This window comes from Marmota monax, unplaced genomic scaffold (genome assembly GCF_021218885.2).
Source record: "Marmota monax isolate L192 unplaced genomic scaffold, Marmota_monax_Labrador192_F-V1.1 WCK01_AAM20220418_F8-fsc00066, whole genome shotgun sequence".
NCBI lineage: Eukaryota > Metazoa > Chordata > Mammalia > Rodentia > Sciuridae > Marmota > Marmota monax.
In genome coordinates, this window is record NW_026692805.1 from 3,960,796 (window position 1) to 3,979,734 (window position 18,939).

The following is an 18,939-nucleotide window of genomic DNA, read 5'->3' on the forward strand; positions in this document are numbered from 1 at the left end:
CATGAATGGTCCCCAACACCAAGCATCAAGTCTCAGTCCCACATTCGTTTCCCTGGTTCAAGCCTCTTCATGTCTCACTTGAATTCAAGATCTCTTTTTCCACATTGACATTTCTCATCAACTCCATATGCATTTGTCACTGTCCCCTGGGCAATGAACACATCTAGCCCTGCAGCCTACATCAAGGGCAAGGCCCCTGAATTTGGCAGACACCAACCTTTGAGTCATTTTCCCTGTACTTATGTGGAAGATTTCATTTTCTCATCCTGTGGGTCACCCTGAACTTCTTCCTGGGATTCTCTCCTGTCCTCTTTGCCAACTAAACTTCTTCTCACCCTTTAGGAGTTTTAATGTCACCTCCATTCAAGGTCACATATTTCAGAAACCACTAACTGGGCGTCACTGAACACATAACACTGGATGAGTGCTGCAGTACCAATCTGCTAGTTACCAACCATCCTCTAAAATAGCATGATTTTTCTTTCTTAAAAGTAGTCCATTCTCTACATTCTCATTTTATACACGAGTAAAAGGACCAGAGAAAGAACAAAGTCTTACCTCTCCAGTGGTAAGACTTTACCTCTCCTGTGGCCCTTATTATAATCCACCTTGTAAAACAGTCATCTGAGTATTTACCTTTGTAAGCTATTGGGGAAAAGAATGATGCTTTTCTGATCTCTAAGTCTCCTGCAGGGAAGTTGGCCCCGTAGAATAGCTCAACTCTTTGGGGAGTTGAATATGTCAGGCAGAATAGAAGGCTGCCTGCTGGTTTTGTTGATTGACCCTGGCAGGTTCACCCCTAGACTTCAGAACCATCTTGCACTAAGTAGAAAGCAACTCATGGGCCCCTTATTTAGAAACAGGAGTGGAGTTTGTGTAGCTCAGAGTGCCCAGGCCTGCCCTCAAGTTATCCCTGGCATCCAGCACTTGTGATGAGACACAAGTGTGACTCTTATTTTGAACTCTCATTACCTACTAGCTGTGGGCAATTTGCTTAATCTGTCTGTGACTGTCTTGGTTTTCATATCTGCAAAACAAAGGCATCACAAGACTGACCCAGGGAAGCTGGGAGATTAAATGAGATATACATGCAGGATTCTTGGCGCTGGAGCCAGGCATATAAGAAACTATAAATTAGTCATTATCTGTCAAGTGACTAAGAGTTGGAAGCCATACAGAGACTCATGACTGAAGATACTGATGACTTTGATCATTTTATTAGGTATTTTTTAAAAAAAATCTTTAAAGATAACAGCTAAACCAGAGAGGGAGCAGAAGAGCAAGGACTCTTGGTATGTTTGTGAAAGGATTCCATTCCTCCAAAGAGCAATTGGGAAACATTTACCACAAACTTTTTGAAACATTTACCTCAGTTGCCCCAGTAATTCCACTTCTAGGAAATCTGTATTATGGAAGTTTACAAAAATACATGAGAAGTTTCACTCCCAAAAGGTTAATCCCAGTTACTTACAACAGCATAACATTGAAATTGATCAGCTGAGGAAATACTTAAGAAAAATGTGGCATGATATACAAAAAAATGTAGGTAGTTAAATGCAAACGCATATTTACAACCACCCCTTAATGACGAGAAGAAATGGCTTGTAGTGCTAAGTGAGAAAAGTAAGCTACAAAAATGAACATAATTATGTAAAATGTATATGCATGAAGATCGCATCATAAACCAAAGTGTTGATTCTGGATTCTCTCCAGGTGGGAGATAACAGATCGTTTTTATTTTCCTTCCTTTTTGTTCTTTCTCTGGTCCTTTTACTTGGTACAAAATGAGAATGTAGAGAATGGACTACTTTTCAGAAAGAAAAATCATGCTATTTTAGAGGATGGTTGGTAACTAGCAGATTGGTACTGCAGCACTCACCCAGTGTTAGGTGTTCAGTGATGCCCAGTTAGTGGTTTCTGAAATATGTGACCTTGAGCTCAACAATGAGCCAGTCCCTTGGCTTCTGTGGACCTCAGTGGCTTCACCTGTGAAATGTGGACTAATCCCCACTAATCTGCACCTGTCTGAAGGCAGGTGCTCAAATTAGGTGCCAGATGAAAGGCTTTTCCAGTCCTGGCGCCTTGAGACCCCTTTGTGGGGCTGCTTCTCGAGTATGGAAATCCACGATTAGGAGGGGGGCTGGCTGGAGGCTGTGTGCTCTCCACTTCAGGGCACTGAGCAGGTGACGACAGAGCACCAATTCAGTCGCTGCAGCTGCCCTGAGCCCCCCAGGCCCACTGAGCCAGCTCTCTCAGCGGGAGTTTCGGAAAGAGAAGGGGCCTGGAGCTCTGTCCTTTATTCTTCCTGGGTTGTCACCCTGCCAGCTCTTGCTCACTCCAGGCCATTTGACGCTGGCCCTCAAAGCTTCTTTGGCAGGGGGCACATCTGCAGTTCTCTTCCTCTAAAATATTTGAAGTGCAGAGGGCCCCATGAGCGGAATTCCACGTCCTTCCTGCCTCCCTTCTCCCTTCACTGGCTGTGAATCAGAGGAAGGCCACGTCTTCTGTTCTGAATGTTCCATCTGGGACTCTGGGAGCTGAAATGAAAATGAAATGCAGACTCCTCTTGGAGACAGACAGGCTGTCACGGGGCTCAGGAACAAACAGGTGCAGGCACCCAGAGGTGGCCCCAGTACTGCAATTAGCTGCACAGGTACACAGGGATCTTTCAGTCATGGGATCCTGCAGAAGCTAATCTTGAAGAATGTTCTTACCAAGCCACGTGTCACAAAAGACTGCCCAGCCTCAGCCTCAGAGGAGCCGGGGTCCCCGCGGCAAAGACACAGGAGTCCATCTGCTCTGGCCCACTGAATTCAAGGAGATGGGCTCACCAGCTGTGTGCATGGTCAGGCAACCTGGGCAGCATCACACCGCACCATTTCCTGGCTCTGTGGGTCTGGGAAAATCACTCGGTGAATTAAAATACCAGTTGCCATACTTATAAAATGAGAATCATAGTGGCACCTATAGCACAGGGCTGCTATGTGGCTTAAATAACATAATACATGCAAAGTGCTTACCGTCCCCTGTCTGGCACACAGAAGAGCTCAGTGAATGGCTTGTATTTCTGTTACAGAGCTCTTCTTTGAGCTCAGCACTCTTGTGAGCAGTGAGGGGAATACAGAAGTTCAGCCCCGTCCCCACCTTTGGTGAGGCAGGGCTATTCCCAAGAAAGAGTTAAACCGCTAAGCAGCAGTGGGTGATTAAATGAAAAAGCGACTGGGAGGAGGCAGCAATGCTATTTATAATAGCAATGTGCTGGAAGGAACCCAAATGCCCAGCAATCCTGTAATGACTAAGCAAACCCTGAACCGTTACACGCCAGACCACTGCAGAGCCGTTGGAAAAGGCGGGCATGCGGCTGATGTCCATACATGGAAAGGTACCTTGGAAAGGCATGTTTTTAAAAGGAGATCACAAAATGGTATGTGCATACTTTCTCAAGATGTATAAATATATGTAAAGTCTCCCACAAAGGTCCAAAAAGAACTTGGAGGCATGGAAGTAGTTGAAAATTAAATGCACATCTGTTTTCTCCCCCCACCCTTGACAAGTTGCTTAAGCATCTGTGTTTAGAAAAGATAATATTACAACTTGGACATCTTAAGAGAAGTTTGGAAAAGGGAGTAAGGTATGGGGTGGAGGGCTGAGGAAGGCTTTGCAGGAATAATGGTGTTTTGAGCAAATATGAAAGCATTTGTGGATTTGAATGATGGGAACAGAGTTGACTCCATGGGGCCATTTGTGATCCTCTCCCCTACCAGTCTCTTTAGCTAAAGAAATGGAGTTAAGTACTATTAACCTCAGTGGGAGAGGTGAGTGTGGGAGAGAACTGGGTGGCTCAGGGTTCTCCTTGGAGGCCAAGGACAGGTGAGGTAAAGCTATTTGACTTTATACCAGCCTTGACTTTATACCAGGTTCTTGTCTGGAGGCCTGCCCAGATAGCTCTATCTGATGGAGAATCGGGGTCCTGATGCAGGCCAGAATCCTGATTGGCTGTGTTTTGGGGAGAAGAGAGGCCATGCCAGTGTTCTCTCCACTGGACAGTTTGCATTTATGAATATACACAAACAGGGTCCTCTAGACACCAGAATATGAACTCAGATGGTGGAGGGAATTCACCTCCACCTGTCAGACCAATGGAGATTGCTGGCTGCACCTCGGATCACTGTAAGCTGTGAACTAAAGCTCTTAGGTGTTCCTGGGTTATCATTTTTCTGATTTAGTTGATGGGGTAAGTCAATCAGATGTTGTTTAAATATGGCCAGCCTCCATGAGGCACCTCTTGGGTCTGGCTTCTGTCCTTCTATTGTGAATCTGGGGGTATCAAGAAGGGACAAGGGCAGGCAATGTAGCTCAGTGGTGGGGAACTTGCCTAGCGTGTACAATGCCCTAGGCTCAATGACCCGCCTTGCAAAAATAAAGGGTGGGGGCTCTGACATTGATCTAACTAATAGATTTGAGTTTGAATTCTGCCTCTAAGACCTTGAGAAAATTTCTCTTGGAACATCTACAAAATGGGGGATCCTTACGCCTTATGCCTCCCTCCAGGGTCTGAGGATTAGCAGGAAAGTGCAGATGTTTGGCCCAGAGCAGAAGCTCAGTGAGTGGTGAGCACTGCTCTTATTCTTCCTGCTGAAATCGTGACTAAGGTAGAAGAGTTCCCACTGTTGTGAGACAGCCATTCTCCAGAGACACAAACACGTGGCCTGTATACAACTCCTCCCTATCCCACAGTGTCCTCTGCTTCATGTCCTGAGTTGCCCAGATTTGGGGCTTTCTGACCCAGCCAAGCGCTGTGGAAGGCAGGACACAGGCCCCAGGCACAGGCTCCCTCTGCTGGCAATGAGGGCCCAGGGAGGGAAGACATTGCTTAGGGGGACAGGAGGAGGATGCTGCTGAAGTCAGCTCTAAATCACTTCCAGGATTCCCACGAGAGCAACCCGACCCAGGGAGCATGCCCGAGTGCAATGGCCCCCTGAGGCATAATAAGAAATATGTATTTTGTCTTTGTCCCCAGTTCCTGACACAGAACTCCTAAAACTCTTGGAATTTCCTGAGTTATGGAAGGGATAGAGCGTCTTTGTTCTAATGAGGTGACTCTTGTGGGGGCCTCTAAATAGCTTCAAGATGGGGAGTTTTTGCCAGAAAGACCAAGCCTTGATTGGGATCCTGGAACTTTGAGCTCCAACCTCTGGGGAAAGGTGAGGGGCTAGAGATGGAGTTAGTAATAGATGGTGCCTATGTGATAAAAGCTCCATAAAATGTCCTATGTGACCAGATTCAAAGAGTTTATGGAATGGTGAACGTATCCAGGTACCAGGAATGTGCACACCTTAACTCCATAGGAACAGAAGCTCCTATGCTAAGGACCCTTCTGAACCTAAACATCAATCAAGTGTGTTCTTGAGTTCTGGAAACTATTCTAGCAAATTATTATGGGAACTCTCAATGGATAACCAGTCCTTCAGAAAACAGGAGATTCGGGACTTGTGACTGGCATCTGAAGTGGGGCATCTCGAATCTGTGGGGTCTATGCTAAATCCAGATAGTGTCAGGAATGAGTTGTTTGGTTGAACGCACAGGTACTGACAGGGAGTCACTGGTCAATGTCCGAAAAGAATTGGTGGTCAATGTCCAAAACACCCCACCACCTAAATATTAAAAGTGACACCCCCCACACTGTCCACACTCCTGCCGAGAAGCCAGGGAGCCATCACTAGCACAATCTCATTCATGCATGGCCACTGGCAAGGGCTGAAAAGTGATCAGGGACAGGTCCTCGGAGAATCTTCCTCAAAACTTACACAGGCCTCCGCCTCATGAAAGAGCCCATCTTTCCATCTAGCTGGGTGATTATCATACTTTAGGGAATCTGAATGACTCAGATGCTTCCAAATGTTTTTTCCTAAGATTTTGATTCATAATTCATCAATATTGCAGAGCCATTAAAAGAGCCTAGATTTACTGTTACTCCAGGTCCCGGAAGGACACATATCACTTCTAACCCTATCTTAAATATATCTTTAAAGAGAAGGTTTAGTTTCTTCTTCTCATGCCAGTGGGATTCTGAGCCTCTCTTGCCACTTGTCACACTGAGTGGTCACCCCAGCATGTGGCAGAACCATCAGGAAAAGGAAAATATGACAGAAACAAATGTTCTCAAAGACCTGCAAGCCCAAGACTGCAATACCTCCTGTCGTCTCCCCTCCTCCCACTCCTCCCCAAGGCCATTCCCTACTTGACTTCTCTTCAAATTGTCCCCCAAACACTCCAAACCTAAATTATCCAAAAAGAAATGCAAGGTGTCCCCCAGCCCTCAGGGCCATCCCCCTGGAATCCCTTTTGAGGCTCCACATTTGTGAATGGCATCAACATCCACACTGGAGGTCTCCCAAGCAGGAAAACAGAGAACCTTCCTTATCATCTCCTTCATTCTCACAACACAAAACAACCCATCTCCAAGCCACAACCACGTTACCTCCTAAGGAGCCTTAAAGTCCACCCACGGCTCATGGACTCCACAACTACCATCTTAGTTCAGACTGCTTTCGTCTATCACCTGGACGGTTGTGGGGGCCTTCTCTTTGGATTCAGTTGAATTCGCTTCCAATCGGATCCCCAGACTGCATCTCTCATCATCATTCCAAAACGCATATCGGATTTTAAAACCTCAGTTTAAAGTCCTCCTAGGGCTTTCTATTGCTCTTAAAATAAATACAAATTCTCTAACGAGCCTACAAGGCCCCTATTCAAACGTCCCTTGTTCTCTGTGTTCTGCCACACTGGCTTCTTTCAATTCCTCCCACACCCTAGTGGCTTTCTCAAATAGGCCTTTACACACGCTGTTCCTTCTGTCTAGAGCAATCAAATAGCACCATCACCACCACCCCTTCAGCCAGCTAGCCCTGCCTGGCCCTCGGATGCTGCTTCAATCTTGTTTCACTAAAGGTCATCTCTGACCACTTGAACTTGCCAGCTCCTTTATAACAATTCTCCTCTAACTGTTATTCTCCTTCCCCAGAACTTGCATCCCAGTTTGCAATTTTATTTTATTAATGTGATTGCTTGATTGATTTTTCTGCTCATTATTATATCCTGGCATCCAAGGCCATGCCTAATTAGTAGTACTTTCTTAACAAATATTGATTTTCGTGAATGAACGAATAAATGAGTAGGTTAAAATAATGGGGCCTTGAACTCAACTTTTGATATGCTAAGATTTATCACATCACAAAACTGGTCAAGGTTCCAGGTTCCAAATATCCAACTGGGATAAGTTCTCAGAGGGATGGAGTGTTGTAAAGCTAGGAATGACTAATAGGAAAGCCATCTTACGAAGGCGAGGGCATTCGAAGTCACTGTCTGGCACCTAGAGGAGAAGTCACAGGTTAAGAGAGGAGTTGGGTCCAAAGCTGTCAAGAATCCACCCAATTCTATTTGGATATTGAAACTTTATTACAGCAGGGCTCCTCCAGAGGCTTTGGAAGAATTACAGGGGCTTTTTTGGTTTTCACAGGATCAGAGCCCTGCTGGTTTTCATTTGGAGGCTCAAGGAAACAAAAAGTGCTTCATATTGAACCATGTTCCTGCTCTAATGCAGTCCCACCTCTGTTGAGCATTTGTGTCAGGCATAATGCAATTGCAACCCGTAGGATTCTAAGGAACTGAGCACTCAGCACCATGAAAAGAGGACATAGCTATGTATTAAGGGACAGGGAACAGGCATTGTACTAACAGTGTCCCATCCGGGGTTTACCAGCTTGGGCAGCAGGACCCTCATCGTTTGGTGTGGCAGGCATACGCAGGCACACACGCACACACATGCACACACACACACAGATGGACTGTGGCTCGTGCATGAGCACACACACACACACACACACACACAGGATAGGCTGTAGCTGGCACAGCATGCACATCTACACATAGGTAGATGGGTGTGACTGGCACATGCACATGCATGCAGGCACAAATGCACACACACATACACACATGTGGACGGATGTGAATGGCAAAGGGCGCAGTGTTTATGGGAACTCCTGAACAAGGACATTCCCACCTTCCCTATCATTTCTAACTGGGGACACTTGGAGGTGTAGGGCTTGCTCTCACTGAGTGCTATGGTTTGGATAAGTATTCCCCAAAGGCTTTGGCCCCAGCCCATGAGCTATTGGGAAGTTTTGGAACTTTTAAAAGTTGGGGCTTAAAGGGAGGTATTCTGATAATTGGAGATGTGCCATTGAAGGGAACTATGGGATCCTGTCCTGTCCCCTTCCTTTCTTTTCTTATACTCCATGATAAAGTGGATGGACTTTCTCTGCAAATCTTTCTCATCGTGATATACTGTGCAACATGCCCAGAGCAATAGGGCCAATTGTCACTGACTAAAACCTTAAAAACTGTGAACCAAAATTAACCTATCTTCATTATAAGTTGATGTTCCCTGGTATTTTATTATAGTAAATAATAAAATTATTAGTAGTTGACTAACTCACAGAGCCACCAACCAGATGGGTAGAACTCCCCAGGCTGAGTTCTTCTCATACTGGATCTTTTGTGCACAAGACACACTCTGCATGGTAGGGGTATAATTACCATTGGCTTCACTACTTCATCTTGCAGGGACAGATAACTAATGATATCAGAATTAAAAGCCATTTTATGAGGTAACTTGACCATTTTCTCTCTAGCTTATGATGACTTCTAATCCAAAACATATCCTGTACACTGCTCACATCGTCTCTGCAAGGTGAAATAATCATATACTTGTTCTTTAGAGAATTTCCTGTGCTTGAATGACCCTAGTTTTTCCTTGCTTCTCCAAAATCACTTAATCATAAATAGAATCTCTAAGGGACTGGGGCTTAGCACCATGGTAGAGTACTTGCCTAGCATATGTGAAACCCTGGTTTGATTCCCAACAACACCAAAAACAAAAATAAAAAAGAAGCCCCCCTATCCATTTCCCAACTTTAGAAACTTATAGTGTAGTAAATCATATGAATCCTTTGTAAGAATTCTGCTAACCTCATGAGTCAACATTCTTTAATAATCACAGTATTTATTTTTCTCTGATAACAAGCATATTGGCATGTTTATTACAGAATATTCAGAAAAACACAAATGAAAAAAATTGAAATTCACTCCCTATTTCACCATACAGAGATAGTCTGTATTCTTTTCTCCAAATCAGATATTATACATCCTTTCATATATAAAATCGAGATTATACAATACATTTGCTCTTTACATTTTTAAATCATTTGGATTTTTGCATTGAATAATAGATTCATAACATGTTCCCTAGCATGACTTTACAGCTGTGTACCAGTACATTTCATGGGGGTCCTGGTGCTTATGTAACAAATCCCTTTATGCTAGACATGCATTTCCATAGTTTTTAGAAATGCAAGGGGTAATTTACTCAGCAACCGCCTACTAACTTCTTTACTTAGGAAAAATGTCTGGAAGTGAAATGGCTGAGTCAAGGATATGGATTTTGATACTTGTGCCAAATTGTCTTTTTCAAGTGCTATGGCTTGACTGTCCCCCTCCAAAACTCATGTTGAAATTTCATTGCTGCGGGCTAGGGCTGGGGCTCAGTGGCAGAGCATTTGCCTAGCATGTGTGAGGCACTGGGTTCGATTCCTGGCATCACATACGAAAAACAAAATAAAGGTATTGTGTCCCTCTACAACTACAAAAATATTTTTAAAAGAAGAAGAAGAAAAAGAAATTTAATTGCTGCTTCCCTGCAGTACTAAGAAGCGGTACTTTAAAGAGGCGATTAGGTCATGAGGGCAGAGCCCCATACCTTGATTGCAGGAGTGGGTTCATTATCATGAGAGCGGGTTCTTGACCAAGAAGCTGAGTTCCCCCATCTCCTCTCTGTTTATCACATGCTTGCTTGATCTACTTCATGATGACACAGAACTAAGACCTTCTCCAGGTGCTGGTGCCATGTTCGTCGATATCCCAGCTTCCAGAGTGTGAGCCAGTAAACTTCTATTGTTTATAAATTACGCATCTTGTGGCATTATGTTATAGCAATGAAACAAGGCACCAAGTTTCATTAACAGTGTGCACCTTCTCAATCAGTGTGGAAAAGTGTCCATTTCCTCAGACACTTGCAATCAGTGAGTACTGTTTTTTGGGGGTGTGGGGTACCAGGGATTGAACTCGGGCACTTGACCACTGAGACACATCCCCAGCCCTGTTTTGTATTTAGAGACAGGGTCTCACTGAATTGCTTAACGCCTTGCTTTTTGCTGAGGCTGGCTTTGAACTCGTGATCCTCCTGCCTCAGCCTCCCAAGCCACTGGGATTACAGGTGTGTGCCACTGCACTCCGCCTGTTTTTTTTTTTCCTTTCCTAGTTCTTCAATTTTAAACACAATGGTTTATGTTCACATAGTGAAATCCATCTTCAGAATCCATCACCATCCTGAGGAGCCCACAGAGGCACAAAGAACAGCACTTCTGAAATGACAAAGGAAATAAATGGGCATGTTTCAATGCAAACTGAATACTGAAATAGGTTTTGCAAACTAACTGACAGAACAAAACTGTCTTTGCTGACATATTATGAATGAAAATGTCTAGCATGGCCCTGCTCAGATATTTAAAGTAAGCTATTAGACAGGGACAATGTCTCTAGCACTGAACGTGCCGTTTCCAGCAGCATCCACTGCACCACCGAAGGTCACATTTTCAAATATCACTCTAAACTTAATTCTCCCACCGTCTCCTGTCTCCTAATTCTCATCTGCGATCCTGCAGACTTGCAGCTTTCTATGCCCCCTCAGGGGGCTGGTGAGGAAACAGGGGTTGCCCATTCATGACCTTTAGGGGAGAACGGTGCTGGGCCTCCACCATCCATCAAGGTGGTGGGTCCATCCGCCATGAGAGCACCTCTGTACACAGACTCAGGGTTGGGAAACAGCCGTGGTATTTGGATGCAGGGAAATATTATCAGTGACCTCATTCTCCTCTGAACATCTAGGTAAGATAGTGGCATTCTCTTGAGGTGAAGATGCCTCATTTGAAATTCACCAAAAAACTCCAATGTCTCCAACAGTTCCCTCTGTCTGAAAAGTTGCATTAGGATTTGTCACATTTGGCCACAGCGAGGTCCAGCTCTGGAATTTAATCATCAGATTGAACAACTAATTTCAAAATTGGGATTGTGATCAGGGCCGCTTCATTGGAACATTAATTGTCTGAAGTTTGCAGCTAGAGAATACATGACAGCCTCGATTTTATGGCTCGTTCTAGATAATGGTGACACATTACTGAGAAACGCATCTGCTTCCTAACTTCATAAATTGGATGTTGTTTATAATAATGTAGCTAGAGCAGTAACACTTTATCATAAGAGCTGCTGTCTCTGAGGAAAGTCATTATTCAGTGTATACTTGACAAATTGGTCATCGTTCACAGGCAGAAGAGAAATTGATGTGGCCTGTTTTATTTACCGGGGAACGGGCAATGTGTTATCTTCTCATTGGACTGATGTTTTCCCTACCAAGTTTTTGCCACCAGAAGGATTATGACCCCCCGCTGCTCATCACTCATGGAATCATGCCAATGTTAGTAGCCTTAAAGGCTTTAATGCCCAGGGCATAGGAATCACCCTTTCCAGTTCCAGAATGATTTTCAGAGGAGAACCTTGAAAAGAGATTTCCCTTCAGATGCCATTTAACCTCCTACTTCCTAAATGGAAAAACAGATAGGAATGATGAACAGCCATGAGTGACTTTGTTCCCCAAGGCTGCCTGGGTCAGGATAGGCAGGCCGCAGAAGCTGCATCTTTTCTTCAAATATTAAAGACAGTGGCAAACCGTGGCTTGGTAGATGGAATATGGCTGAGCCTGGGCCTTCCATCCTGGTGTAGGGGTGTCCTGACGGGGGTGTGGCGACCTTTCCCTGAACATTAACATCCATCTCCACAGAGAACAAGGCATGGCTGCGGGGGACAGCATTGGGTTGTGTAGACACCTCTGCCTGTGCACCCAGCTGCTTCTCTGTCCTCACTGAACCCACCAGAAGGAAAGTGTCCATGGGCCCTGGTTACTCTGAGTCCATTTGCCAGCTGCAAGGGTGAGTGCACGCTGCGCTCATATCAGTGAGTAGTGGCTCGAGTGGCCCGAGCAGCCCCATGTCCACCAAGTGTGTGTCCCAGGTGCTACCTCCACAGTGAAGCCCAGTCCTCTTCTACAAAGCAGGGACTATGCTCATGGTGATGCAGGTGGGCTTTGTCACCGACAAAGGAATGGCAAAGCCTTCATTCCATGTTCCCTGTTGTCCCCACACCTACCCTGCTTCCTGGTTGAATGTGGACTTACACAGAGTGTAGGGAGGGCTTAGGCGGCTGCAGTGTCCACATCTTCCTCTGCCTGGCTGAGTGTCTTACCATCATCCTCTTTACAGGTGAGGAGAGAAACTCAGGAAACAGGGTAGCCGACATTTGGGGGGCTGAGGTGGGGGCTATCCTGTGCACAGCAGGATTTTGAGCAGCATCCCTGACCCTGAAGCCAGGAGCACCATCCCAGTTATGAAATTCTCTGGTCTTCGAGGGGCCAAACTGCCCCCTAGTTGAGGGCCACTGAAGAAGAGATCATTTGTTCATGGGCTAATGACGAGCAGAGAGGCCAGGACCAGAGCCCAAGAACCCCAGGCCTGCAAGTGACTGGTCCTCTGTACCAACACTGTGCCCCGCCTTAAAGGATTCATCACCAAGTTGCAGAAGCCTCCTGCAGGATTCTGCCTGATACATAAATGGCATAGGAGTTCAAAAAGGGAGCATCTGTGATGCATTCATTCCAGGCTGGACCCAAACAGTTGAATGTGGCCTCTGTGCTCCAAGCTAGAGAGAAGACAGGACAGAGGGGAGAATGTATGAGGTGTAGTCATGAGGGAACAAGAGGTGAAGACCTAGAAGGGACCTTTGGGGTTCAGTGAGGTCAGAGAAGTCCACGGTGGGTAGGAGGGAGATGAAGGGAGGGGTAAGCTGGATAAGGCCTGGGGAGGGAGGGTTCAGGCCTCTGGGAACTACCTGGGAGGTTTGGGCCTGATGCAGAAAGCATCAGGCTTCCTGGACTGGGCAGGGCTGGTCCTCACTCACCAGAGTGATGCAGGGTGATGGATGGCAGGAGCCTGGTATGAGAGATTCACCTGGAACAACAGGGCCCCCCTAACCAGAGGCGGGCACCTTCCTGGCTCCCACCTATAGTCCTGAGAGCTGGCCTGAGCACAGCTGGCCACAAAAGCCAGGTCACGAAAGAAAGGCACTGAGGACACAAAGCTCTGTGAGGATTAGCGTAGCAGGGGGGCAGCTGGCAGGTCCAGCTCAGCTCAGCAGCTCTGAATCTCTCTCTGCTCAGTAGTGGCCATGATTCTCCCAAGGCCAAGACCAGCTAATTAACACACAATCATGGCACTTGTCCCACCAGTCCTTCTAGGACAGCAAACAAAAGGGCTTTTGATGAGGCCTCTTCCGGCTTTGGGGATGAAGGGGTGGTCACTGTGACCACCACTGGGTTGGGAGGCGAAGGTCAGGGTTGCCCAACACAAGTGGCATGTGCCCAGGGCTTCCATACTACTGTACTTCAGGAAATCCAGTCCAGAGACAACCAACAGGTAGGTAGGCAGATAGATGGTAGATCAACAAGCAGCATGCAGGTAGTTGGTTTTTTGTTTTTTGTTTTTTTTTTTCACTATTTGTATTAGTTGTGGATGGACCTTTATTTTACTTACTTATTTATACATGGTGCTGAGAAACCCAGTGCCTCATGCATGCTAGGCAAGTGCTCTACCATCGAGCCACAACCCCGGCCCCTCATTGCTCTACTTTTAGAGGCCTGACTTGTGCTTACACGCCCATCCCTCTGTCCACCTGTGAACATTTTAGCAGTGCGCATAGGAAGTTCTAGCTTGGGAACTCTGGTGGGCTGTTAGCCGGGGTCAGGCCTTGGTCACAGGTGGTCTGGGTGTGCAGTACCGGCTTGCGTAACTTTTGAGAGCAATCGACAATTATCCCAATGGCTTGTAAGATAATATGCCCTTTTCGTTTTGCTGCATAGCAGTAAACCAGATCTTTCTCCTTCGCGCCTATGAAGAACTGATCATTTAAAGAAACATTCAGCCGTTGCTGTGTGCCAGGCTCCATGCTCCGTGCTGGATCTCAGAAAGAATGAAGGGTGAAAGCAACACAGAAAATCGCCCTAAAAGGACAAAGCCCATTTAGGGGCCCTTCCTGGCTAAGGAGGCATCAAAAATGTGTACCTAGATGAGGTGCCCAAACCCAGGCCACTAGAAGGTTGGTATTTCAACTTGGAAAAGCAAAGCCCAAGTTCAATAGGCCCAGCTGGACAAATTCTCTGTCATTATCTCACAGTATCATTCATTTTACGATGCCAAAAAAAGAATTAAGCACCCATTAAACTTCTGAGTTTCCTCTCCTCTAAGGGCAGACACCTCGCCCCACCCACCTGCACTGCAGGAGGCCTTTCACTGCGTGCCGTGCAGGCCAGCCACCAGCAGAGGGGGCCTCAGACCTGGCCAGGGAGCAAAGGCCAGGGCTGGGAAAGAAAGGCCTGGTTGAGAGAGCCAGGCCCCAGCCCACGGGAGGAGGGAGCTGATCAGAAAACTATTTGGCTTGATCTTCACTTGCTGAACGGATGGAGCCTCCTGTCTACGATGAAGTCACCGACAGAGATGACAAAACCAGAGAAAGAAAACTGCAGGGGCGGAAGGCAGAGCAGGGAGCGGGAAGTTCTGCTTCTCCTTAGAGCCGGCCACAGACAATGCAAGGCCTGCGGCGATTGTGCTGGCCTTTGGAGGTGCCCCCACCCGGGACTTTTCATTTGTGTTACCAATTACACATCGGTGATTCTTTTCTTCTTTCTTTTTCCTGTTAATTGGTTCCTGTTAATTCCACAGAACAGTGGGTTCCGTTGTGGTGTATTCGTACATACATATGGCATGATTTGATTTCACTCCCCAATACCTCCACTGCCCTTCCCTCCTTCCTTCCTCCATCCTCTCCCTCTGCTCTAAGGGTCTCCCTTCTTTCCTCTCTAGTTTTGCATGTGAGAGAGAACGTACCGCACTCGTCGTTCTGAGTCGGGCTATTTCACTTGCCTGCTGGTAACTGTGAAGGTGAAATTGTATATTGAGGAACAGAAGGTGGAGGACCCTGAACAGCCAGCAGGGCCTGCAGTGCCTTCTCTGACTGCACTCTGCTAATGGATGGCTCCACCCAGAGGTCAGGAGTGGAGTCATTTGCCACCGGCAAGAGGGACCATGAAGGCAAAGCAGAGCTCTCTCCTGGGAGCAGAGTCCTCCAAAAGGGCTGAGGGCCTGTGAGATGTGACAGCTTAAAAAAAAAAATTCAATGTAACTATTGCACAGTACGGGTGTTCTCTGGCCTCAGCAGGCAGCTTGGGGGTTCCTATTGCCCTGGGGTCTTCAGTGACGATGCCTGGAGGGACAGCAGGACAAGGACAAGCTGTGACAGGTGTCCATTTAAGTTATCAAACCTAAATGTCCATCTGCTTATCAGATGTAAAAGCAGCCCCTTCTCACTCCAGATAACTCAAACGAGTTCCTGCCTCGGAGCCTGCAGGTGACCCTAGAGGTTGATTGGATGCCTCTTAGGAAGAGGGCCTGGCTTCTGTGGGAGAAATAGTGATTCTGTGGCTTTCTGATCCTTCCTCCCAGGACAGGGTGGGAGCCTGAATCCTTCATGGTGCATAGGGGGGAACACAGACAGAGCTGCTCACTGATGGGCAGCACCTTGGCCCTCGCCCCTCACAGCCCACTTCCAAACCCATCCCTCCCTGGCTAGGCCCTGGCTGCCAGCACTCACAACCATCCCAGGTCAGACTTTGCTGGGCAGCCCTGGAGCCACCACAGAGCACAAAATGGCTGCTGTACCCTGCAGGTCCCACCTCCCACCCACCACATGATGAGGCTAGACTTCCTGCAAGCCCAGCCTGTTTTGCAAAAGCAACATTATGTAGATAATAATGATTTATTTACTAGTAATAAAAATGATAAATGGCACCTGAGGAATCAGAGCCAGGCTGATAAGCATCAGTCAGCAAGCCTAATCAGAAATTCAATATTCTCTACCTTTCTTTTCTATTAATGATCAGAGCAGATCTCCAAGCAGCACTAGCATCAAGTTCACAGATTTTACCTCCGGGCTGGTGGTAAGCCTGGTAATGAGGCTGTGGGTCTGGTGTCTAATTTGTGGGCATTTGGGCATCAGTGTGGCCAGCCTCTGGCTTCCTGGGTATCTCTTCTGTTGTCTCCAACCCCCACAGAGACATGGAGCCCATCCCGGGGGCCTGAGGCAAAGTCTCCAGCAGCTGCCCGGGGCTCACGTTTCCCCATCTCATTTACAAGACTGCCCGGGCTGCTGTTTTCCTGTCTGCTTCTCTAATTCTTTATACATCATCCTGGTCTCATACATAAATCTCGGTTGTCATTAGGGTGCTTACAGGCAAATGAAAGCCAGGACTGAGCAAAAAAGTATTAGCTTTTCTTGCTTCCTTCTCTTTTGTCTTCAAGACCACTTGACTCTTGACTGCTCAGGGCATAATTGTAAAGGAGATAAAATATGGCAGCAGAACCTCCTTTCTTCTCTCTTTCCCTTTCTCCATCGACACCCCAGAACTCTAGTCCTGGAGGAAAAAAGGCCGAGAAACCCACAGATCTCGACAGTGCCTCCTTCCTGGGGAACGTGCCCTTCCCAGAGGGCAGGACACCCAGCTCTGCACCAACGCTACCATTTCTGGAATGAAGAACAGCAATCAGCCATTGGTTGTTTCCTGGGTCCCTTATGTCATAGCTTTTGGAATATCACCCAGAGGCTTCCCTGCCCTGGACCCAGTGGCAATGCCACTGTCCCCTATATCCTCCCCAGTTCCACCCCCTTGTCTATCCTCCCCAGTCTGTAACCGGGACCTGGGGCCACTGTGTTCACCTGTCGTATCTCCAGACAGCTCCCTTCACACACAGGTGCATGGAATCCCCGAGGCCCCAGAACACAAGCCTGAAAAAGGCCCCCTACTCAGTGTGAGAACTCCTTCTCCCCATCTCTGTCCCTACAGGCCAACAACAGGCCTCTGCTGTCTCACAAATTCCTGGTGCCTCACCTAAGAAAGAAGTAGCAAAGGTAAAAGAGGGCAAGACATGCGCAGAGCTCACCCCTGAGCGCAGAGCATCCGCAGCCTACTGGAAAAGACCGGCGATATTTACTCACCAGCTGGACCACGGACCCACACGTCTGAACCTCGCACTGACCTGCAGTGGGGAAGTTTCCACTCAAGGTGCAGAGAATTCTTCGCGGTGAGAGCTGCCATTGATTTGGCCCATAGTTGATGTGCGCCACCCCGGAGTAGGAGGTTATCCCTCACTGTGGCCCCAGAACTTGGGGGGTCTGTGGCTGTTTTGAAGATGTGGAAACAGATTACCTGGTTAGGGTGGGAATTTGCCATCCAAAACCCGCCATTGTTTAGTTTCCTTTTATGGTCTCACCATTAGCCAGCTCTCGGTGAGCTCCATGCAGCTCTCTGAAGAGGGAACCAGAGAAACATTAAACCAGTGGCCAAAGAGCCCAAGAGGAGTGCCTATTACATTCTGGCCTCTTTGGACACCCCCACGCCCACAGACTACAACCAGCTCGTGCACCCACTGACCATTCCTCGGCCTTGGCTTGCACGGGGTCCAGCTGCAGGGGGAGCTCTGCTCTCCAGGGACCTGCCTCTGCCCCTCCTGGGAGATGGAGAATTTCATCTCTCCAGGCCAAGATTCCCTTGTTTATTTCATCCGTTCAGGGAGGGGTGATGAGGTCAATGTTATTCAGGGTTTTGTTTTCCCAAGGCTAGAGGCGAAGGTACTGTGTTAGACAGGAACACAGAGGCCTCAGCGTACCTGCCAGGAACAATAAATGAGTGGGCTATTCTAATTGTGTTTTCCTTTCTCTCTGAGCTCCTAAATTCACTGCACGAAGCAAGTGGAGGAGAAATCTGCTGCTAACCAAATCAGCCTCTCTGCCCACACACATTCCCCACTTCCTTAAAAGTTAGAAAGGAACAGTTAAAACAGAAAGAAAGAAAGAAAAATTACAAAAATCAGTGCTCCGGGTTCAGGAAATCCCAACTTCCTCGTACCAACGGGTTGGTGTGGGATCCAGGTGTGAGTTTCAGCCGTTTCAGTGTGTGCCATGAGGTCTGCGCTCCACATTCCAGCTGGAAGTCGAGCCATCCGAGTTGCAATGGGCAAGAAGGGTCACATCTCGAGCTGTTTGATTTCTGTTCCTGCTTCCCAGTGAGCCTCTGCTAACATTTCAATTCTTGGCCTCAGCTTGGAGGGACTAGGATAAAGTTACTTTCCCAAGAAGCCGGGAGAACATTCGTGTAAAGAAGGTGTGGGGCAGATGGACTTGGCTCATGTTTGACAGAGAACAAGTTTCCACTTAGGGATGGACCTGCCCTCCCCAGGCCCACACGGAATGAATCCCAGCTGTGCAGACTCTGGCCCACCGAAGGCCTTCCACCCACTCTGAGAGAAGAGTTCCTCCCTCCCTAATGCCAGGGCATTTAGGAAACAGGCGCAGAGAACAGGTGGGTCGTGGCCAGATACAAGAATCTGACTGTACGCCAAGAGGGCCGCTGGCTGGCCAACTGTAGAAAGCCCTGTGGGGCTCCTCGAGACAAAGGCAGTGCATCAGGGAAAGAGCAATCAGTAAAAGCAAACATTCAGTCAAAAGAAAGGAACCCATGAAAGCATTAGAAGGTACTTGAGAACTGCTTAGACTTTAGGCTTAAAGGAGGTTGTTCATGTCACCAATCCCTCAGTCCTTGTCACTTTGTATCTGGAATGTTCCCCAAAGGTTCATGTGTTGCAGGTTTGTTCCCCAGCTGGTAGC

General features: G+C 47.3%; 2 long non-coding RNA genes across 3 annotated transcripts in view; one reads left to right on the forward strand and one right to left on the reverse strand.

Annotated features, from left to right (window-relative positions):
- The first annotated feature begins 3,236 nt into the window (after positions 1–3,236).
- The window catches only part of LOC124095127 (uncharacterized), a 49,010-nt gene continuing 33,307 nt past the window's right edge, over positions 3,237–18,939 (forward strand). The window contains exon 1 of the long non-coding RNA XR_009227096.1: positions 3,237–3,424. This is a non-coding gene — a long non-coding RNA (uncharacterized LOC124095127). The remainder of the gene's footprint in view (positions 3,425–18,939) is intronic.
- On the reverse strand, positions 9,045–18,515 carry LOC124095205 (uncharacterized). Of its 2 annotated transcripts, XR_009227097.1 has the most exons (4): positions 18,182–18,515; positions 17,547–17,581; positions 17,313–17,454; positions 9,045–10,481 (listed from the first exon to the last, which is right to left on the reverse strand). It is a non-coding gene; the product is annotated as an uncharacterized LOC124095205 (long non-coding RNA). The 2 variants fall into 2 exon arrangements; XR_006852428.2 differs by having other exon boundaries at positions 17,547–18,511.